Here is a 25,359-nt window from a genome sequence, read left to right as displayed (position 1 = left end):
GTCTAAAATTTGGGCATATTAAATATTTCAGTCAGAGATTGGCAGCTGATGAACTGAACCTAAGTTTGTTATCAGTTAAATATGATTTATTGTCCAGATTGAACTCATGGGCTCAATCTCTACTTCTGAAAGTTCATGGCTGAAATGACTCATCACCAGAGGAAATGTTTATGGCAAAACTCTAATTTAGAACAGAGATTGAGAGTAATTGAAGTTCAGGAGAGGCAGAGGAGGTGCCAGAGCCCAGACTGGTCAAGATTCAAATATATTCTTCCAGATCAAGTCTCTAATTAAACAAGAAGTGATGAGACTCAGATCTGGTACCTCGTTATCTCAACTACAGGTTTAGTGATGACAGTGACAAGGCTATTGTCCCTATGTTGATCAGGGACAAAGCTTAGGTATCTCAGAAGTTATGGAAAGGACTAAGGAAGATGTTGCTAAGTTCTGCTGATTTATGAACTAGTTTCAGGGTGTTGTTTTGTGGTCATGAGTGAGAACATGTCTTGCCTCCTGCTCATCATGGAATAAGGCACAATGAACATATTTTATTCATTAATTAAATAAAAATTAATGTAATTTTATGGAAACATTTCCTAAGTTGCTGTTGTGCATGAAGTATTCAGGTGATTATCGTGGTGGGCGCCACAAACATGATACTGCACCATGGGACTTGAAGTTCAGTGTTTGTTGAATTGATTAATTTAGAACAATTTCATTCATTTTATTTTTGCTTATTTATTTTTTCCCTAACTAGTAGCGGAAATGAAATGGGAATCTTTGAGAGTCACTATTGGTTGTAGCAAAGATTCTCTGCTTGACTGAACTTGAACTGCATTCCCAAACCATCTCTCAGGTCCATCTTTGCAGTTCTTTGTAAAATCCAGTTTTAGCAAAGAACTCTGATTAGGTCAAGTAGGCGAGAACACCCCCCCCTCATAGTATATGCTCCTTCTTAACATTTGATTGGGTTTCTCATTCTCCATCATCATCCAAATGATGTTTGATCACCCTGGCCTGTCTGCAGAAAATACCCTTTTAGGTCATTTCTCTTACCTGTTGCAGAATTCTATTGGCATGCCCCTATATCTGCAAGGATGGGCCTGAATAAAGTCTTTCTTATCATGCCTCAGCAAGCACCATTGGCTATTCTTTTTCTTTAAGAGTAGTGTCATTTATTCTTTTTCCATATCCATGTCTACCATTCTGTATACTGTTACTTGTTCTTTTTAAATTTTTTTTTTACTTTTGTTGTAAGGGCTCTAGAACTTATTCTATAACCAAAGTTTGTTCCTAAGTGCTGGGATTCCAGGCGTGAGGCACTATACCTGGCTCCTTGTTCTTATTGGCATCTGAGTTACTTCTGTTGATGTTGATACAATCCCTATTTGAGGCAAGGGTGGGCTCAACTTTGGGTGCCACGTATCTTTAGATACTAACTAGATGTCCCCTAAACACATATACACGTTATTAAAGTACGTATGAGTACTTCTATTATTCATGGTCTAATATCCATCTCTATTTAATAGTGATCTTGATCATCTACTCCAAGAATAACGTTTATGCTCTAGAGAAATGCCTTTCCACTTTCCTTCCTCTGTATTCTTGAAAACAAACCAAATGCTTTTTGATACAGTGAATGCTCTTGTTCTTTGGATACTGCTTCTGAGTATGGGAAATATTTGAAGAGAAGTATTTGGGTAACTAAATTAACTTGTCAAATCTTTCTTAGCATTACTGAAATGAATCCTTGTCAACAAAGTGTCATTTAGCAGAATTGCCTAATTTCTTTTACAATTCTGATTATAATGTACTAAAAATTAGCATAGAATAAATAATATTTGCATGAAACTACATGTAATATGCCCAAACATGTTATTAGTTGATTACTAGATGTACTCTGAATGTTAGTATTACTAGTTATTTCATTTTATCAAAATTGTTAATTTCATTAAAAATACAATAATAAAGTATAATTTCAACATTATTTAAATCATATTTAAAATTTGACATAAATTGTAATTTTTGACTTCCACTAGTTAGTTTTGGGTGTTTTATAAGAAGATGTGATTTTAAAATTATGTGCATAAACTAGGTATAATATTTTTATTTAAAAGTTTTATTAATTTACATTTTATTAAAATATAATTATATCTTTATATTTTATTTTAAATTCTATTTTATAACTATTATTTATTTATTTAATGCATTTGAGTGTTTTGTCTGCACATATATGTAATGGTTGGTGCCTGTAAAAGACAGAAGAGGACATCAGATTCCCTGGAACTGGAGTTACAGAGGATTGTAAGCTCCATGTGGGTGCTGGAATCAGAACCCAGGTCTTCTGGAAAAACTGTAAGTGCTCTTAACAACTGAGCTTTCTCTCTAGTACCTATTTTAAGTTCTTAAATGATTACTTTTTAAAAAAATTAAAAATATTTTTATTTAATGTGCATGAGTGTATTGCCTGCATGTGTGTAAGTATACTCTGGAACCTCCTGAGAAACCCACATATGATGCCTGAACATTAGTGCATGTGTATATCTGGGGGTTGTATGGTAAGGAGCACAGTGCCAGACAGGAGAGATCTCCCTTTGAGTTATTGGTCAGAATAATCCCAGAGACCCTAATATAACAGAGGCTATTGCCAGAGCCCTTGGTTATCTCCTAGAACTCCAAGGTAATACTGTTGAAGTCTACCTACTGCTGAAGACAGGACATACTTCTGACACAGGACTTGAAGCAATGGAACTCAAACTGACCTGGAAGCCTCTTTCCTGAAGACTAGCTCTCATAATTCTAGAGGATACTTTTCAAACTGCTAAAGAAGATAATCAATCAATGATCCAACCCATCCCTAAAGCCTAATAACTATAATGACTGACACAGCAAACTAGTTTTATTGGTGCAGTAGTGATACTGTTATCTGGGAGGGTGGGGGTATCAACAGCTATTTAATTGGACTTAAAGCCTCCTCAATGGGAAAAAACTCAAGGGTAGCATTGTAATTATAGCCAAATATACATGACTGGAGAGGTCATAGATCCTATAGAAAACCCTATCTCTGTCACATCTCCAGACAAATGAAATTTCATACTCTATGCTAAATATGCATCCTTATATTTATAGACAAATATACACTACACCACTCATCAAAGAAGCTTCTTTTTTTCAACAGATGGAGGTTATTACAGAGTTCCACAACTCAACTGGTCAGACACAGATATTACACATCTGAGAGATGCCCAGCCCTAGGTGACACATCTACAGTGGAAACTCTACACCTAAGCCTCATGGAACATTGTGGAATGGGGGGTGGAGAGAATACTAGTGTATCTCACCAGCAAAGCTTCCTTATATAAAAGAATAAGATGCACACAGAAGGCCACAACTGGCTAAGTTTTAGAGAATAAGACTTTAAATCTTATTCTGTCCCTGGATAGGCCTCCTATATTAAACCTCACCCACCCATGGCTCAGGGATCATTGTGGAAGAAGGGGCAGAAAGATTGTAAGAGCCAGGGTTGGTTCATGAACATAGGGAAGCAGAGGCTTTCAGGTCACTGGAAGCTTGCTCATGTGAACTTGAAACAATGGTGGTGTCATGTACAAGACCCATGCCAACTCAACCAGACAAGTGCCCAGAGTGGAGTGAGGGAAATGGGTGGTGGGCCAGCCCTAACCTGTGAACTGTTGGTGACTGATTACTGCAGGGTGAAGGAGAGATCTTCCTTAAGATCTCTAGATAGTCTGACTAGACTCCAGTTGATGAACTTGTACCAAAGAATATCTGGTTGGTTACAAATGCTTGACTGGATAGGACTTTACATGCATTATGGAATGCATATGGTCCTGGGGGGAGGTATTTTGGGGCATGGATGGGTGGAGGGGTCTAAATTTAATTAAGAACTATCTTAGATTGTTCTTCATTGCTGTGACAAAATACTCTGACCATACCAACTTGGGGAGGAAAGGGTTTATGTAGCTTACATATCCCAGTCACAGTTCATCAGGGAGCCCAAGGTAGGAACTCAGGGCAGGAACCTGGAGGCAGGAGCTGGAGCACAGGCCATGGAGGAATGCTGCTTACTAGCTTGCTCCCCTGGCCCCTGCTCAGCCTGCTTTCTTATGCAACACAGGCCCACCTGCCCAGGGGTGGCACCACCCACAGTGGGCTGGGCCCTCCCACATCTCTCATCAAGAAGATGCCCCTCAAACATGGCCACAGGCCAGTCCAATAGAGGCAATTCCCCAACTGAGGATCCCTCAACCCAGGTATGTCAAGTTGATAGTAAAGCTATCCAGCACAAGAACTATTGTATGAAATGCACAAAAACTCAATAAAAATACCTTCCTGACTTTATATTTTGTCAAGGTAGGATAGAATATACATATGTATGTGTGTGTGTATGTGTGTGTGTGTGTGTGTGTGTGTGTGTGTGTGTATTTAAAAACCAGGTACCTAAATTTGCATTCTTTTAAAAAATATTTTATTTATTATTTTTAGGTGTTTGAGTGTATTGCCTGTGTATGTAAGTGCACCCATGTTTTGCAGTGCCCGTGGAGGTCAGAGAGGGCATTGAATTCCCCTGGAACTGGAGTTATGACAGTTGTTAGCTGCCATGTGGATGCTAGGAGTTGAACCTGGGTCCTCTGCAAGAGCAGTCAGTGCTCTTACCCCCTTAGCCATCTCCTTAGCCCCTTTAATTTGTAATTTTTAAATATATAGAATATAGAATGGGGGGGTATAGATTTTACTTAGGGTTAAGTCCAAAGGCACTCAGCAAGTTTCACATCTATAGCTTCTACAGAAGACTGATCCAGGGGCTAGGGTGTGGACCAGGGTGTGGACCAGTCTTGAATCTGAGTAAGGCTTATTGGTAATTGGTGAGTTTCATATCCATAGTGGCTTTAGCAGCAGTGGTAGATCCAGGGTTGGGACTGGATTTGACTCTGGGTTAGACCCACAGGTATGGAGAGAATTCCATAGCTCACAACAAAAGCTGTAGACTCAGGTTAGAGGTCCAGCTGACATAGGACAATACCTGACAGTCGGAGGAAAACTTGAGATAGAGTCTCTGACCCTACATGCCAGTCCCACGGAAGCAAATGATACCTCAACCCTATTACAACTTTGTCCTCCATGGAACATTGCAAATGCCACCACTGAGAGAAAAAAAGGGGACTTGAATTTTAAAATTAAAAAAATAAAAAAGAAAGAAAAACAACCAACAAGCTAAGACAAGAGACGCAAGTCCCAGTGTAGAAGCAGAAACATGAGAAACCAACATGTCTCCTTGCAGAATAATGACACCTAATGAAAATGACCTGGAAAAACTTCTAGAGAAAGAATTAAAAAGAATAATTGCAAGTATTTTAAAACAATCCGAAGAGGATATGACTATATCCCCAAGAGATCACAGACAAAGAGCTGAGTGAAATAAGGAAGTCAATCCAAGATATCAAAACAGAATCCAACAATGAGAATTGCTGAAGGAAACCCAATCTGAAATGGTGCTGGAAATGGAAAACTCAAAAAGCCAAATTAAAACCTCGGTGGAGACCTTGATTACCCTGCAGTCTGAGCAGCTCCAACCTCTCTCCTGCACCTGGTGCTCCTTCTAGCCTTGGGCTCAGGCACACTTTTGCTTTTTTGCTCCAGATCTCTGGATTACCCTCTTAGTCCAGACCTGTCCACTGCATCCTGATCACCTGCACTCACACCAGCTCAATTTTCCAGTCTGTTTTGTTAGACTCTCCACAGACTGTCCTCACTCCCCACCTTGCCTTGGATTCCTGACACCAGCCATCTAACCTGTTAAGTCAGGGATTTTTCACTTTGTGTCTTGAATCTCCTGCATCCTGTGCAGATCCCCCACTCAGTCCCCCACTTCTAGCCTTGGGCCCAAGCCCACTCCTGCTCTGTCCACCCCAGATCTCCATACCACCCTCTTAGTCCAGATCCTGCCCCTACTGTGTCCTGATCCCTGCACCCAGACTAACACAATTCTTCAACTTTCTCTGTTAAACCCTCTTTAGGCTGTCACCACTCCCATCTTGCCCTTGGCCTCCCTTATGATCTGCCTGCCATAGACTTGCCTGCTACACAGACCAGCCTACTATCTATGAGAACCTAAAGCACACACCAACTAACTTTTCATATCTGAACAAAAAGCAATCAAGCTACATCAACCCTATAAACAGAACCAAACTTCAACTAAACAAACTCAGAATAAATTTCCTATTAAATACACAACCAAGAAAAGGCATCCAAATGCCCAATGACAATGCAAAAACACAAATAACATGAAAAAGCCAAGAGAATGTTCCCAGAAAAACCCACAAGTGTACTACAATGAGAATCACCCCAAGAAACGCCCTGATGCAGAATTTAAAAGAACAGTTGTAAACATGATCAAAGAACTTAAAGAACACACAAACAACTCAAAGAAAAAGAGGATGGGCATAAACTTGTTACAGGAACTCAAAGAAATACAAATATGCATCTGAATGAAATAAAAAAAATAGGATTTGAAAAGGGAATTCAAAAAAAGAGATAGAAATATTGGAGAAAGCCCAAGACAAAATAAAGATGGAATTGAAAACCTCAGTAGGACAATTTGAAGTGATAGGAGAAAGCCTCATAAGCAGAATGAATGACATGGAAAACAGAATATCAAGACTCGATGACAAAGTTGAAGAACTGGACTCCAAGAAAAGACTATACAATTAAAAAAAAAATAAGACACTTCAGATTATGTGTCCCTGGATAGGACTCCCATATTAAACCTCACCCATCCATGACTTGGGGACTATTGAGGAAGAAGGAGCAGAAAGATTGTAAGAGCCAGGATTGGCGCATGAACATAGGGAAACAGGCTTTCAGGCTGCTGGACACTTGCTCATGTGAACTTGTACAAATGGTGGCATTGTGTGCAAGACACATACTGACTCAATCAGACAAGGACCCAGAATGGAGTGAGGGAAATAGGCAGTGGGCCAGTCATGGACTGGGAACTGTTGGCAACTGATTATTGCTAGGTGAGGGGGAGAAGATCTTCCTTAAGATCTCTAGATAAGCTGACTAGACTCCAGTGGATAAACTTGCACCAAGGGATAGCTGGACACAAATGCTTGACCAGATAGGACTTAACATATGTGACAAAATGCGTGAGTTCTGGTGGGAGGGAGTACGGGGGAGGTATGGATGGGGAGGGGTTCTAAATTTGATTAAGAGCTATCATATGGAATGCAAAAAAGTTCAACAAAAATATTTTAAAAATTGAAAAACACAGGAATGGATTTCATTATGCAGGAAATATGGAGTATCATGAAAAGACAAAATTTACACATCACAGGCATACAGGAAGGGAAGAATCTCAGATGAATGGCATTGGCTATATCTTCAACAGGATTATAGAACAAAACTTCCCTAAGTTAAGTAAAGACATACCTATACAGGTAAAAGAAGTATACAGAACATCAATCAGACAGGTTCAGAACAGAAAATCCCTATGGCATATCATAATAAAAACATTAAAGGTACAGAACAAAGAGGGGGAATTGAAAATTGCTAGAAAAAAGTAAATTATGTATAAAGGAAAACCCATCAGAATTACAGCTGACTTTTTGATGCAAACTATGAAAGCCCAAAGAGCCTAGACCAAAGTATTCCCAGATGTAAATGACCATAGATGCCAACCCAGAATACTTTACCCAGAAAAACCATCCTAGTCTAAGGGGAATGGGAAATTTTCCATGACACAAATAGGCCATCAAACCAGACCTACAGAGAATACTCGAAGCAATACAAAGAACTGAAGATAGAAATGACTATACCCAAGTGGTTACAGAAAGACAACAAAGAAAGGTATAATTACAAAAACACAAAATAGGACCAAGAACACAAACCAATTAAAATGATAGTAACCAATGCACATCTTTCAGTAATAATTCTAAATATCAATAGCCTTAACTCCCCAATCAAAAGACACAGGCAAGTGGAATGGATTAAGAAACAAAATCCATCTTTTTGTTGTCTTCAAGAAACTCATCTCACCTTCAAGAATAGGCACTGCCTTAGGAAGGGTGAAAGAATGGAAAAAAATATTGCAAGCAAATGGCACTAAGAAGCAAGCAGATATTGCAATTCTAATTGCTCACAAAATAGACTTCAAATTAAAGCTAATCAGAAGAGATAAAGAGGGTCACTTGATTCTAATCAAAAGAACAGTCGACCAAGAAGATATTATAGTCATGAACATAAATGCACGAAACTCTGGTACACCCAATTTCAGTAATAGTAGGTGACTTCAATACCTTACTATCTTCAACAGACAAGTCAACCAGACAAAGAATAAACAGAGAGACATCTCAGCTAAATAACATCATATATCAAATGGACTTAAAAGACATCTACAGAATATTCCACCCAACCACCAAAGAATACACTTTCTACTCAGAAGTTCATGGAAGTTTCTCTAAAATTGACCACATACTGGGGCACAAAACAAACCTCAATAGATATAAAAATTTTGAAATAATTCCACACACTGTGTAAAACCACAATGCAATAAAGCTCAAAATAACACTGGACGAAGTCCTTGTCACTCCAAACTCATGGAGGTTAAACAACACAGTCCTTCATGATGAGTGAGTCAAAGGAGAAATTAAGAAAGAAAAGTATTCTTGGAACTAAATGAAAATGATAATGCAATACAACAAAACCTCTGGGATACTTCAAAAGCAGTCCTGAGAAGTGTTATAGTGCTAAGTGCCTACATTAAAAAATCAGAAAGCACACATATAAATGACTTAACAGTACAGCTCAAGACTCTAAAAAGGCAAAAACAAATGAACCCCAACCTAGCAGATGTGAGGAAGGAACAAAAATCAGAGGAAAATTTAGTGAAATGAAAATAAAGAAAACAACAGAAAGTATCAATGAATCTAAAAGCTGGTTCTTTGAAAAGTTAAACAATATGGATAGACTGTTAGCCCAGTTAACCAAAAGAATGAAAGAGCAAATTCAAATTAACAAAATCAGAGATGAAAGGGGAAACATTACAGCAGACACCCAAAAAATCCAGGACATTTTAAGGAATTCTTTATAAACCTATCCCCTATCAAATTTGAAAATCTAAAAGAAATGGATGAATTTCTAAAGTCATGGAAACCACAAAAGTTAAACCAATAAATGATCAACAGCTTAAACTGACCCATAACAAATAAGGAAATTGAAACAGCAATGCAAAACCTCCCAACTGAAAAAAGCCCCGCTCCATATGGATTCACAGCCAAATTCTACCAGACATTCAAAGAAAATCTACAATGAATACTTATTAAATTATTCAAAATTACAGAAACGGAGAGAGAGCTCCAAAATCCCTCCTATCAAGCCAGTATCTCTAATATTCAAACCATCTAAAGACACAACAAAAAAGCCATAGGCATATATCCTTAATGAACATAGATGCAAAGATTCTTAATAAAATATTTGCAAACCATGTACAGACACACATGAAAAGATCATCTACTATGATCAATCAAATCGGCTTTATTTCAGAAATACAGGGATGGATGGTTCAATATACATAAGTCAATAATGTAATAAATAATATAAATGGACTTAAAGACAAAAATCACATGGTCATCTCAATAGATGTAAAACAGGCCTTTGACAAAATCCAACATGCATTCATATTAGAAGTTCTAGAGGGAACTAATCTAGGGAGAACATACCTCAACATAATTAAAGCTATATGCAACAAAACCACAGCCAACATCATTTTAAATAGAGAAATACAGGAAGTATTTCCATTAAAATCAAGAACCAAACAAGGCTGTCCACTATCTCCATTGCTTTTCAACATAGTGCTTGAAACTTTTGCTAGAGCAATAAGATAAGAGAAGGAAATTTAAAATTACTAATTAGAAAAGAAGAGGTCAAATTATCACTATTTACAGATGATATAATATTATGCATAAGAGATCCCAAGAAGTTCACTAGACTGCTAGAAATGATCAATACTTTCATCAAATTGGCAGTTTATAAAATAAATTTACAAAAATCAGTAGCCTTTCTATAACAAACAATCAGAAAAAGAGGAAACTCTCCCATTCACAACAGCTTCAAAAATATTTAGGACTAAACCAAAGATATTAAAGATCTCTACAATAAAAATTTAAAATTTTTAAAGAAATAGAGGAAGACACAAAGAAACAAAAGAATTGCCTGTGCTCATGGATTGGTAGGATTAATATTGTGAAAATGACCATCCTACCAAAACAATATATAGATTCAATTCAATACGAATCAATATCCCCATGATATTTTTATATTGCTAGGAAAAAACATCCTAAAATTCATATGGAGTCACAAAAGACCCCAGAGAGCCAAAGGCATGGATTGGGGGAGGGGGTCTGGATTTGAGTGGGAAATGTATGAAATTTAAAAAGCTCAGTAAAAAAGGACAAAGCTGAAGGTATCAAAATACCAGATTTCAAAATATATTACAGAGCTATAGTTGAAAAAGAGCATGGAACTAGCCCAAAACAGGCACATAGACCAATGGAACATAATAGAAGACCCAAACATGAGTGCATGCAATTTCAGCCACTTGCTATTTGACAAAGATGCCAAAAGCACACACCGGGGAGAAAACAGCATCTTCAACAAATGGTGCTTGCAAAACTGGATCTCCACCTGTAGAATAATTAAATTGGGCCCATCTCTTTCACCCTGCACAAAAACAAACTCCAAATGGATCAAAGACCTCAATATGAAACCCAAAACCCTGAAACTACTAGAAGAAAACATTTGCAGCAACCTATAGGATGTAGGGGTAGGAATGGACTTTCTAAATGGGACATCAGTTGCTCAGGAATTAAGGTAAAAAATCAACAAGTGGGACCTCATTAAACTAAAAAGCTTTTGTACAGCAGAACAAACAACTAAGGAAGTGAAGAGGAAACCCACTGAATGGGAGAAAATCTTCATCTGCTGCACCCCTGACAGAGGGCTAATATTCTGAATATAAAAAGAACTCTAAAAACAAAGAAACAAGAAAATAAATGACCTAATTAAAAAATGGGCTAAGCACCTGAACAGATTGTTCCCAAAGAAGAAATAAAACTGGCTAAGAAATACCTTAAAAAGTCATAGCATTCTTAGTAATTAGGGAAATTCAGATCAAAACCACTTTAAGATTTCACTTCACCCCAGACAGACTAAGTTTGAAAGAACAAGACACCAAATGCTGGAGAGGATGTGGAGAAAGGGGAATGCTCATTCACTAGTGGTTGACTTGCAGACTTATGAAACCACTGTGGAAAGGAGGGTGGAAAAGTTTTAAAAACTAAAAATGTATCTACCATATGATTGAGTTATACCTTTCCTTTTGCATATACCCAAAGGTTTCATCTTACTCTGGAGATACTTGTGCTTCCATGTTTCTTGCTGCTGTTTTCACAATACCTAAGAAATGGAAACAACCTTAATGTCCCTCAACTGATGAATGCATAATGAAAACATGGTATGTTTAGAAAAGGGGAGATGAAATTATGAAATTTACAGGTAAATGGGTGGAACTAGAAACTGTTATATTAAGTGAAGTAAATTAGACTCAGAAAAACAAGTGACATATGTTCTTTCACTTGTGGATACTAGCAAAAATTCTTTGTATGTAATTATGTATACTGATTTATCAAAAGGAACCAGGAAAATTGAAAAAAATATAGGGGTAAAGGAAAAAAAGAACTGAGAGAAGGGGATCGTAGAAAACAAATGTTACCAAGGGGGAAATGGGGAAAATCAGTGTATTCAATAGGAAAAGGAAGAAGGTAAGACATACAAGGAACCACGGAAGTAAAAGGGGAAGAAGGAACTCGAGAGGGGGAATTGGGAAGATGGGGGTACTTTTACTGTGGAGAGAGAAAGGAAGTTAGACACAGAAAGATAGAAGAGAGATAAAAAGCCTAGGTGGTGTGAAAAGCCAGAAGGAAATGTATTAGCTCACTCCCCTCCCTGAAAAATACACATACAATATCTGAACATGAGTGCATATGTATACATGAAGACTATATAACAAGAACCAATAGTACCATATAGAAGAAAGCCCTCTTCAAGTTGTTGGTCAGGGTAGTCCAAGAGACTTTCAAAATAACACAGGCTGTTGCCAGAGCCCTTGGTTATCTCCCAGAACTTGAAGGTAAGACCCTATTGCTGAAGATAGGACGTACTTCTGACATAGGAGGTGGAGCAATGGAGCTGGAACTGACCTGGAAGCTTCCTCCCTGAAGACTAGCTCATAGTTCTAGGGGATACTAAATAAGCTGTTAAGGGAGAAAAACAGTCAATAGCCCAACCCCAACTGTAAAGCCTAATAACCACAAGGACTGGCAGAGCAAACTATCTCTATTAGTGCAGTGGTGGCACTTTTATCTAGGGTGTAATTAACAACTATCTAATTGGACTTAAAGCCCTCTCAATGGGAGAGCAGTCATGGGTGGCACTGTCAACATAGCCAAATACACATGGCTGGAGATGTCATAGATCCTAGAGAAAACCCTATCTCTGTCATATCTCTAGACATAAAATTTCTTACTGTATGCTAGATACGGATCCTTGTATTTAAAGACAAATATACCATAAATCACTCATCTAAGAAGCTTCTTTTTGCAACAGATGGAGGCTATTACAGAGTTCCACAACTCGTCATATAGAGAGACTATATATCTGAGAGATTCTAAGCCCTAAGTGACATATCTACAGGGGAACCTCTACACCTACGACTCATGGAACACAGTGGAACAGGAGGCAAAGAGCATACTAGTGTGGGGTTGGAGAGCTGGCTCAGCAGTTAAGAGCACTGATTGCTCTTGCAGAGGATACAGGATTGATTCCCAGCACCCACATGTTGGCTAACAACCATTGTTCCAGGGGATTCAACGCCTTCTTCTGACCTCTGCGGGCATTGCACGCGTGGGTGCACTTACACACATGCAGGCAATATACTCAAATACAATAAAAATAAAATAAATAAAAAATATTTAAAAAAATCATAGCTAGTGCATCCTGAAACTCTCATCAGTGAAACTTCCTCATACAACAGAGTGCAATGCACAAGAAGGTCACAACTGGTTAAGTTTCAGAGAATAAGAAAGAGTGTGTATCCTTGTATAGGACTCCTACATTAATCCCACAGCTCAGGACCATTACGGAAAAAGAGAACAGAAAGATTGTGGAGCCAGGTTTGGTGCATGAGCATTAGGAAACAGAGGCTTTCAGGCCTCTGGGAACTTGCTCATATGAACTTGCAACAATTGTGACAGCATGTACAAGACTCATGCTGATTCAATCAGACAAAAGGTCATCATAGAACTGGGGAAATGCGCAACAGGCCTCAATGTTAGCAGAGGAACTATTGATAACTGATTATTGTGGGGTGGACAGAGTTTATTTTTAAAGAAGTGATTGTAGACAGGCTGACAAGGCTTCAGTGGATGAACTTGCACTGAGGGACATCTAAGTACAAATGCTTGACCAGACAGACCTTAACATATATGACAGAGTGCATAAAATCCAGTGGGGGAGTCTATGGGGGTGATGGATGAAAGAGAGGGTCGTACAAAATCTCAATAAGAATATATTTTTTAAAAAGAAAAAAGAAACATATAAAGAAATTTAAAAATTTGGAGAATTGTATGAAAGTGAAAACACAACAAACACAACATACCAAAACCTGTGGAACATAATTAGGTAATCCTAAGAGGAAAGTATAGCACTAAGTGCTTACATTAAAAAATTGGACGAAGTAGGAACTGGAAGCTAGAGCTGTGAAATAAAGGAAACTAGGTCTTGGGTTTTCCCTTCAGATTTATTATGCAGCTCCTTCAAGCCCAGACCTGAGCTGACTGCCCACCATCCTAAGTTCACTCTTGTCATAGTTCTCAATGCTGCTGATGTGCAAAATCAGACTAAGCACATTATGGTTTTCTTAGAACAAGGAGCCAATGAGAAAGCAGAAGAAATGGATGCAAAGGTGAAGAAAAGTTCAACATTGAGAAAGGTTATCTTGTGCAAACTCAAAGATTGAACATTGTGGAATGCTATGAGAAAAAATACAGATTGAGTAGCAGAAATATTCAAATGTCCAATTTGATGAATCAAGGATCAAAGTCCTCAGAGCAAGAGATGACTCATCGTTGAGCTGCTAAATGAAGCAAAACAGACTCAACAAGGTGGTAGAAGATATGACCAGGTGCCAGATTTTATTGAATAGGCTGCTCCTCCAGGGCTGTACCAGCTGCTGGAGTCCTTAAAGATTGTGTGTTGCAGGAAACAAGATGTGCCTCTGGTGAAGGCTGTAGTACAAAAATCAATTCCTATGTGTAAAAGTGTCACGAGAAATGTTGTTGATGTCCAAACTGATGAAGAGGCCTTCCGGCTGGAGGAGACAGCTGGTGGAGTTGAAATTTACTAGGGATCAAAATATAAAACTTTCCAATACCAAGGAATGTTGATTGGCTCTCATAGCCCAGATGGTGCTGGAAGTATGGGGAGCCTCGTTTGGTGCAAATGCAAATAGGAAGTTTTCTTTGGACTGAGTCTGTGGGAGGTACAGTTCATCCACTGCTGTACTTGAAAGAAGCAAAGATGTCTTGTGTTCTTGCTCTTTCTGTTCTAATACTGCTCTATGGTCATAGTGGGAGCAAGGTCACTTGGTGTGGTCAGGATCCTGCCCCAGCTCATCTGACACACTTCAGCTCTGAGCTGGTTCTGCTTCAGGAAGGCTAGGGGTTGGGTTGTGCTGCATAGCCTTCACCGAATACATGATCATTCCCTGCTCCAGGTGTCTAGTCTAAAGTGTGATATGCATACTATTCTTCAGTGTCTGAGTGTGAAGTGCATGTGGGGCTTGCATTCCTTCAGCAGCACTAGTTCTTCAGTTAATATTTGGGTTTAGAAGTTTCCTTTACCTGTAAATGTGATTTAAAATCTAAGCCGTGAATATTAGTTATTTATAAAAACATAAGATTTAAGTGGAAAAAAAATGGATAGATTTCAAATTAATAAAGCAATGATATACTTGAAGACCTTGGAAGAACAAACAACACCCAAAACAGAAGATGGAAGACATGATCAAAATCAGTGCTGAAATTAATCATCAAAAAAACAATTAATGAAATCAAGAGTTGGTTTTTTGAAAGATTAACAAGTCTGACAAATCTTTAGCCAAATTAACCAAAAGAAACACTCAAATTAACAAAATTAGAAATGAAAAGGAGATATTATAGTAGATACTGAGAAAATTCACAGAATCCTAAGAATATACTTTGTATATTTCACCAAACTAGAAAACCTAAAATCTAGAAATGGATACATTTCTACATACATATGACTTGTCAAATTTAAACCCAGATAAGCAAATAATTTTAGAAGACTCTAAACAACAAAAGGGATATAAACAGTAATTAAAAACGCCCTATCCAGTAAAATCCAAGGGCCACATGGATCCAGTGCAGAATTCTACCAGACCTCAAAGAACTAGCACCAGTACTCCTCATATTATTCCATAAAGTGTAAAAGAAAAGAACATGTCTAAGTTATTTTGATCAAGCCAGTCTTATTTGATACCAAAGCCAGAAAAAGACTCAACCAAAAATACAATTACAGATCAATATCCTTGATGACCATACATTTAAGAACACGTCTAAATTATTTTGATCAAGCCAGTCTTATTTGATACCAAAGCCAGAAAAAGACTGAACCAAAAATACAATTACAGATCAATATCCTTGATGACCATACATACAAGCAAAAATTCTCAATAAAATGTTTGCAAACTGAATTCAAGGATACATCAAAAAGATCACCTAACACCATCAAGTTGGCTTCATTCCAGTAATGCAGGGATTGTTCAACATACATAAATCTATATATGTAATTGACTACATAGTCACAAAGACAGAAACCACAAAATCATCTCATTATGTGCAGAAAAGGAGAAAAGGCCTTTGACAAAATCTAACATAACTTCATGCTAAAAGTGCCAGAGAAGATAAGTATACAGAGGTGTGGGAGGATATCTCAATTTAACAAAGGCAATATACAGCAAACCCACAGCCAACAGTATGCTAAACAGAAAATCTCAAAACATTTCTACTAAAATCAGGAATAAGATAAGAATGTCCATTCTCTCCAGTCCTCTTCAATATACTGCCTGAAGTCTTAGAGTAATAAGACAAGAGAAGGAGATAATAGATACACATAGGAAAGGTACCCTTATTTGCAGATGACATGATTCTGTACATATAAGATCTCAGGGACTCCACTAGAAAACTAGAGCTGATAAATACGCTCAGCAAATTTTCAGGGTACAAAATTAATATGCAAAGACCAATGTAGCTTTACTATTCCTGCTGACAAACACACCAAGAAATGTCAGGGACCAAGGGACCAAGGGAGTAAGAAACTTGTACAATGAAAACCTTAAGACATCAAAGAAAGAAACTGAAGATAATAGTGGATGGAAAGACCTCCTCGTTCATGGACTGGCAGGACTGATATTGTACAAATGGTCATCCTATCAAAAGCAAACTGCAGCTTCAACAAAATCACTACCAAAATTCCAATGTAATTCTTCACAGAAATATTAAAAATCTTAAAATTCTTATGAAAACACAAAAACTCCATGTCAGTCCAAACAATCTAGAATAATATAAACACTGCAGGACGTGTCACTAGCTCTGATTTTAAGTTATACTATAGAGCTATAGTAATAAAAACAGCACAATACTGGCATAAAAACAGACACATTGATCAATGGAATGGAAGTGAAGACTCAGATAAAAGTCCACATTCCTACAATCACCTGATTTTTGATGAAGAGGCCAAAAATATACATTGGAGAAAAGACAACATCTTCAACAAATGGTTGTTGTAAATAAAACTGGATAGCTTCATGTAGAAAGATGAGACTAGATTCTTATTTCTCACTATGCACAAAACTCCAAATGGAGCAAGGATCTCAACATAACCTGACATCCTGAATCTTTTAGAAAAGAAATGGGAAATATCCTTCAACTTATAGACACCAGAAAGGACTTTTTAAACAAGATCCTAGTAGCATAGTCATTAAGACCCACAAGTGACAACTGAGACCTCATGAAATTAAAAAGCTTTTATATAACAAAGGATAATGTCATTCCAGTGAGGAGGCATCCTACAGAATGGAAAAAAAATCTCGACTTTACCAGTCATACATCTAACAGAGGGTTAGTTTCTAGAATCTACAAAGGTTGAAAAAACTAAATGCCAACTAACCAACCAAACAAGCAAAAACTCCAAATAACCCATTTAGAATTTGGACATGGATGTAAACAGAACATTGTCAAAGAAATAAATACAAATGACTAAGAAACATCTTCTTTAAATGGTCAACATCCTTGAATATCAGAGAAATTCAAAATAAAAGGACTCAGAGATTATATTTTTTCCTAGTCAGAATGGCTAAAGGAAAATAACAAAAGCAAAAAAATGGCAATAAATACTGGCATGGATAAGTGGAAAGGGGAACACTTTTTCATTGTTGGCGGAGTGCAAACTGGTGCTGCCACTATGTGGGGTCTCTCCCTTCCCTTGTGGGTCGTTGGCCACTGGTCCACAAGGACGAAAGGAGCAGAAGCAATGAACGGAGTCAGGGGCGGCCAATGAGCAGTGACAGAAGAAAACCCTTCTGGGGAGGCAGGTTCAATGATACAAAGAGCTCCAGACTCAGTGATACAGCTCCGTTTATTCAGTGGGGGTCAGGGAAAATACAGTGTGGAGGCAGCAGCCGATGCTTCAGCTGATAGGTGCTCATAGTATGCTTTATTTACATGTGGCAGGCGATCCTATCATCTGGCTATGGGGAAATGCCTAATTATCATATAGAAAAAACCTGGGAGTAGTTTTATTGCAGGTAACTATGCCAAAGGTCATGTTTCAAATGAGGCCAAGCATCTGTGCTTGGCGGCACTTTCCAGGTAAGTCAGGCAGGAAGCTCCTGCTGAGAAACTATGGAACTCTGTGCATAGTTCTCAAAGAGCTAGAAATAAATATTTCTTATGATACAGCTATATACTACAATATAGGACTCTATACTGTAGTAAACAGAGACTTGCTTGGGGTTGGAAAGATGGCTCAGTGGTTAAGAGCATTGGCTGCTCTTTAAGAGGACCTAGGTGTGTTCCCAGTACCCACGTGGTGGCTAATAACAGTCTGTAACCACTAATGAATTTACCCTATCAGAGTAAACAATGTCTCTCATGGACACCATAGGGAATCAAATAAAAAGCCCAGTGCTATGTATAGATTACCTCTTTGCAAGTTGTTGGTCAGTGGGAGTCCCATCAACTACTCCCAAACATTACAGGTTTTGCCATTGCTCTTGTTACCCTCCAGAATGTGATGGTAAGACCTCGTGCTGAGCACTCCACCTAATTGAGGCATAGGACATGGAAATCTCAAGTACTGACCTGGAAAGCTCCCTCCCCACTGGCTAGCTTTCCTAGCCCCTGAAGTTATGCTTATACTACCAGGGGAGAAAAGTATTTAACAATCTTACCCAGTTGTAAACCTGTGAGCTAGAGTAGCATCTGGCCTGGAGCTTTCTGACTAGATTTAATTTTTGATTTATTTATTTTCATTTTACATGTATGTGTGTTTTGCCTGCATGTATGCATATATCTACATCTATGTATGTATGTATGTATGTATGTATGTATGTATGCATACCCATGTCATGCAATGACTGTGGAGGTCAGAAGAGGGTGCTGGATCCCCCAGAACTGGAGTCACTGATAACTGTTAGCTGCCGTATGAGTGCTACAAACCAAACCTGGGTCGTCTGCAAAAGTAGTTAGTGCTCTTAACCACTGGGCCGTTGCTCCATCCCCTTCTGATTGGATTTAAAGTTCTTCAAGATGGAACTCATACCTGATAATTTTAACTGGGCCAAAAACCCATGACTGGCTGTCATGGGTCCTTGTGGAGAACCTTCTACTATTATTCTTCTAAATGGACATAGCATTGAACTACCCCATAACTTCTCATCTTTATATTCATAGATTATCATATACCTTAACCCTCATCGGAGATGCTTCTTTTTGCAGTAGATGGCAATTAATTCAGAGATGCACACTGATCAATGTGCAAAGAATAAGAGACTATTGAGTACTCAGTTCTAAATGGGACATCTGGCTCAGGGATCATCAAAGAGGAGGGGTGGAATGATTGTAAGAGACAAAAGTAGTGGACACCTGTAGTGAAATGGTATTTGCCAGTCACTTCATGACTGTAGAACACAGGAACCCACAGCAGCTGTGACTGAATGCATAAGACCTGCACAAGATCAGGCCACTCCAAATCTCAGCATGGTCAGAGCAGGTCTCATGAAATTCTATGCTCAGCTGAGAAGCTATTGGCAATTGATCACTGCTGGGGTAGGGAGAGCAAAATTTTCTTCAGGGGTGTAGCCCCTGAAAGGCTACCCATATTACAAGTGGATGGTGTCACATCTATACATATACAAGCAGCAATAAGTGAACTCAATGGGTGTGTGTGAAGGAGGGAGGGAGAGAGAGAGAGAGAGAGAGAGAGAGAGAGAAAGAGAAAGAGAGAGAACATGAAATTGGGAGGTAAAATGGTGGGAGAAATAGGGCATGTATTGGGCTTTAGAGAATGGGGGAGTGGGTTTGACTAAAGCACATTATATGCATATATGAAATTTAATAAAATATACATTAAGATAATATTAAACATCGAAATATATGAGTAAGCAGATAACAAATAAAAGAAAAGATAGTCTCAATTTAAAAATGTTTAAAACTCTAAAAATAAAAATATAAAATATTAGCTCCTATTTGTATTCATGATATAGGGCTCACAAATGTTAGTGGTAGCTAAGATGGTTGGTTAATTGGTATTTCCATCATTTGCTTTTCACAAATTATTGCAAAATTGAAGTTATTTAAGCAAATATATTTCAAAAACTGAGTAATTTTTCTGATGGTATACAACATTGACTTCTATCACACTGGACCCCATCTCTACAGTCTTCTCATTTGACTCATCAACTTCTCATTTGAGCCCAGGATAATTTGTCACAGGTTTATGGTCACGCAAACCTTTATCCATTTCTGCCCCTGCCCTTGCTCAAGGACCTAACTTTTTCTCTTTGTTGGAATTTCTATGCTTTATTATGTTGACATTGCTCTAGGATCTTTATCTTTGATTTTCTCTTTTGATTGATGGTATCTTGGGGAAGTTGGCCAAGTTTAAAGTTTGACATGTTATTCAAAAGCTACACTTGATACCAAGCAAAACATATTTCTGAACAGAGACATCTTGCTCCCAACTCTCTAGTCTCCAGGACCTGTTCTGCCCACTCCCTCTTTTCCTGCTTCTATCTTGGCCCATCCTCAAGATACTTATGTAAGAGCCTACCTGCAAAAGATATTAACCTCTGCAATACCCTTTTCTGCCTGAGAATCTTGCTGAAAGGATAATCTGATTATCTAATGTTATTTGCCATAGGATTGAGTTCAGTAAGATTAAAAAAAATTATTAATAGTATGGCCATCATCATCATTACTATCATCATCACATTTATTCTAGAATTGCCACAACAAATATTTCTTTTGAAATATTTAGAAGATCAGAAAGGTACTTCATAATTCCAAGTACATTTTAACTGTGTCATGTGCAGTGATTGTTTAAATTAATTTTCACACCTGCCTTATGAGATTATGTTGTTTATGCCACTATTCCATATGTGAAGAAATACAAAGAGATATGAGGTAACAGGCTGATCTGGGACATAAACATAGAAGGTAAGGCTGTAAGATGTATGATTTCCTAATGTGTTGTGCTTTAGATGTTCACCTATAATATATTGTAAACATCTAAAATACATATGTATCTTTCTAAATGTACATTTGTAAACATACATTTTTTATTGAGGCCAATATTTATAGTAATTAATTTCTTCACAAATATTTTGTAAATAATGCTCAGATTAGAAATATGTAGGAGTGGAGTAGAGTAACTTATTGAAAGGAGAAGTTGGAAAAAATATTAAAGACAAATATGCAAAAAAGAGCAATTGGAAGTTCCAGGAAAAATTGAAATGAGGTATAAGGAAATAATAACAGTGTTCTTCAGTGAATAATATTCTCATAGTTATAATTATGCACAACTACCCAATTTCAACTTTTAGTAGAGTTTAATAAAACATTAAAGAATTAGCTGTTTAAAGAGAAAGAGGAAATGTTTCTAATCTTGACAATATAAATATGTAGATGACAATATACCAAGACAGAAGATGGAGGAGAGACAAGTAATTCAGGGTGGATAATATGTTACAATATTTGGATTTTAGAACAACCACCTTTAAAAATATTTTTTATTTTTTATTATGTGTATGAGTATGTTGCCTGCATGTATGTATAAGTGCACTCGTGTCAGGTAGTGTCCACGGAGGTCAGAAGAAATGGCTGGATCCCCTGGAACTGGAGCTATAGACGGTTGTTAGCTTTCATGTGGGTACTGGGAATGGAACCTGGGTCCTCTTCAAGAGTCAGTGTTCTTAACCCCTGAGCCATCTCTCCAGTCCCAGAATAACCATCTTTTGATTGATATTGGAAGAAATTGATGAAGAAATATATTAAAGTTTATTAAAGATAAAATAAAATATTGTTCATTTATATTTGGAAAGAGGGGAGTTTAGAGTTCTGTATGCATAGATAAAATTTTATATAATCAGAATCAATTCATAATGTCTACAATTAATAAATTCATAGATAATAGTATAAGTATGTTCTTTTTAAATATAGGGTTTTTTTTGGTTGTATGTGTTTTGAAGATTGAACCTAAGGTCTTGAACATGCTAAGCATGTACTCTGTCACTGAATTTTATCTCTGAAATATGGGATTTTATTAAAGGTAAAACTTACCTATTCCTGGAAAAATATTTGTGATTAGGAATTGTTATTTTAACCCATCTGATACAATGTGATTCTTTAAATTCACAATCTACATTAAGTTCAATTAATTTTTGTTTAGTGTTCTACAGTTCAAGGGCTGAAATTCAGTCAACATTGTCAGGCAGAAAACAAGCACATATTCCTCAATCTGAATGACTCACTGTCTTGCAAGTTATTGAACAACCTCCTTATGTACAGAGGGGCAAATGTCAGTAAGGGGAGTGTTAATATATAGCCATGATCCATTCTCTCCCCAAAACTAATGCACTAAGCTATGTAACAGACAGAAAAGAACCCCCTTTCAACATGCTCAGTATTATTTGACTGTAGGAAAATTGAAATTCAAAGCGATGGTCTTTGGTTCTATTAATCAATTTCCACTGCTCTTTGGATTTGTTACTAGTATATTCGTGAATGTCTCCTGCCATCTTAATGGGTGTATGTTCTGTAGGTAGGTACAGAATGGCCTTTATGTCCTTAAAGGGATGAAATTGTTAGTATACAATAAGGAAAGTTACCAAATTAACTATTTATTTCTTGTTTTTGGATAATTTATCCTTCCCTTCTTCCTCCCCCACATCCTCTCCCTCCTCCTGCCTCTTTCCCTCTTTTTCCTCCCCCCTTCCATTCTGTTCTTCCCTCATTTTTCTCCTCCTCCTTCCTTCTCTGCTTCTTTTCCTTTCTTTTCTTTTTCCAGTCATTTTCTTCCAGGTACAAGGACAAAGATGAATGGCATGGTCTTGATAACTTAATAGTCTAGTTATATTAGTTATTGCCCATCTTGATAAGCACCCTGGTAGAGTTTTAAAAAAGTACCATGGAGTTCAGTTAGGGACCAGTGTAATTTAAAATGGTATTTATATACTAGAATGAAGCAATCTGTTTTGAATTTGGTCCATGCAGTAATACCAACGTATTAGTTACTTTTCTTATCAATTCAAACAAATACCTGACGAGAAGAAACTCAGGGAAGAAGGATTTCATGAGCTTACAGTTTCATGGTAGTAGTGGATGGTGGCTAGGCTACAGCTGAAGTTACTTTTCAGGGATCAGGAATCAGAAAGAGACTTGGGCTGGAGCCTGGACAGGCTACAATTATAAGTCTTCCCTCAGTGATTTACTTCCACCAGCTCGGCTTCACCTCTGTAAAGTTCATGAGCTTCCAAAACACCAGCAGTAGCTGGGGAACAAGTTCAAACACATGAGCTGGGAAGGGCGGGGGTGTGTGTGGGGGGGAGTGTATTCCATATTTAAAACATAGAAACCATTAAACATAATCGTTTATATTGAATGCTACTAATAATTTAATACAAATGAATCACATTTTAAAATGACTATATGTATTTTTTAGTTTCTTTTATTTAAAAAATATTTTATTATATGTATTCATTGTGCATGGTACTGTGTCGTGTAAGGACACTCTAACACAAGTATACCTTGCATGTCATGTGCTTTATTTGAAGAGAAACTAAATTAAGACTTTGTATTTAGGAAACAAAACAACCTCCCCCAAACCAAGGACTTTTTTTTTTTTCTATAAATAAGCATCAAAACTTTCTCCTCTCTAAGAACTTGTCCTATTAATATAAAATATTTATCTCCGGATCAGTTTACATCCTGGCTAATCTTCAAAAAATTCCCAGTAAAAAATGTAAACTCTACAACATGAAAAAATATTGGAAAAATGGAAGAAATAACAATTTTGTATTTTCTATCTTAATTTTGAAAATTATATGCAAATTCTACAGAGGATTAATGCTATTTGTTAATCTTGATTTTTAATAAAAATCTCTCAAAATAACTTTGCTATACTCACTATATATATTAATATATTAAGGCCATTCAAAGCCAGTTAGTGGTCTCATTCTTTTCTGAATCAATATCTAAAGAGAGAAAGCAAATATGATTTCTGCCTTAGGATTCTAACATAAGAGCACTATTGTCTGTAGAAATTAAAAGAAGACCTGAATTAGGTGTCTTCCTAAACCAATAACTAATAAGTCTTCAACTATTCCCCAAATTACTTTGGGGTAATCAGTTCTAACCATGTGAATTTGTCAAAATGCCTAGATTAGTTTTCCAAGTCAGAGAACAGTCCTGATCTAGGATAGTAGTTAATACATAATTCTGAAGGTCCAGTAATATTTCATATGCCCGCTTTTTCAACTACCACTCTGTGTGTTTCTTCTAACCTTAGTACTCCAATGCAACTCTAAATGCTGGGTAGCATAAAACACATTAGCCAGATACTGACTGACCTAGTAAATAGAATTCAGTGTAAATAATATTTATGACCGTCTAACAACTTGGCTCAATCTACCTCAAAAGACAGTTTCATTTTTATTGTACAGCAATGTCACCCATCAACAGTAGCACATGTGCTCACATGCATGTACACATGCACACATGTGGACTCTTATACCAAGCCAAATTTGCCAAGTAAAGAAATGAATAAAAGAAGGTGACTAAACCAAGATTTCACACAACTGTTTATTTGTCATAAGTCTATTCATGAGCTAACATATACACATAAGAATTAAGTGAATGACAGTTGTTTTATTGTGTTTTCAATGTTTTTAGTTGTATCTTAAAAAATACCAGATGCTGTCCACATGATGCCAAACATATGGCTTTTGGCCATGCTCTTGTGATCTGTAGTAGATTGCTATAATGTACAGGGCAGGGAAAAAAAGCGATTTACAGATAGCCTTGGCCTGAGTTCTTCACAGCTGGATCTTATTTTGCTGAACCGATGTCTCTCCCCTCCAGAAACTTTTATTTTATCAAATGTTACATATTATTTTTTGAAGTGGTTCTTGTTGTTGTAGTGAATACCACAGATGGATAACATACAGGACACTTGGTTGTCTGTTTTCTGACTAAGGTCAGGACTTACTGTTGTTCACGTTTTGGTGGAGGGTGTATTTCATAGGACTGCCCAAGAAAACTAATGCGTTTCAGCTGTTGGAGAGATAATGTATAGGGCATTGCTTACTTAGTTGACATACTTTTAGGCTAGTATAGTTATTTGGGTTTTTAGGCAGTAATATGGTACCTCCCAAGTGTGTCATTTCTCTCTATCAGTTATTAAAGCTGACATATGACTTGGAAAGAAGATGAACAAAATGAGAAAGAGAATGAATAAATGCTGATAATTGTTCAATTGCAGTATAATTGCTTATTTTATTTTATTCTTTTGACCTGCCTACTAGATTTTAAACATCTAGAGGGTAGATAGTAGGTTTTGGCTCAAGATAAAAAGTCCATAATCTGGTAAATAATAAGGAATTAAATATTGATTGAATGGATAGATGGAAAAGTATGTAAAATTTTT

At 37.2% G+C, this 25,359-nt stretch overlaps 1 pseudogene; it reads left to right on the top strand.

The window, feature by feature from the left end:
* The first annotated feature begins 5,288 nt into the window (after positions 1-5,288).
* LOC103734641 lies at positions 5,289-14,606 on the top strand (annotated as a pseudogene).
* The last annotated feature ends 10,753 nt before the right edge of the window (positions 14,607-25,359 follow it).

Source organism: Nannospalax galili, unplaced genomic scaffold (genome assembly GCF_000622305.1).
Source record: "Nannospalax galili isolate Female #2095 unplaced genomic scaffold, S.galili_v1.0 scaffold831, whole genome shotgun sequence".
In the NCBI taxonomy this organism is placed as follows: domain Eukaryota; kingdom Metazoa; phylum Chordata; class Mammalia; order Rodentia; family Spalacidae; genus Nannospalax; species Nannospalax galili.
This window is presented reverse-complemented; position numbering and strand designations above follow the sequence as displayed.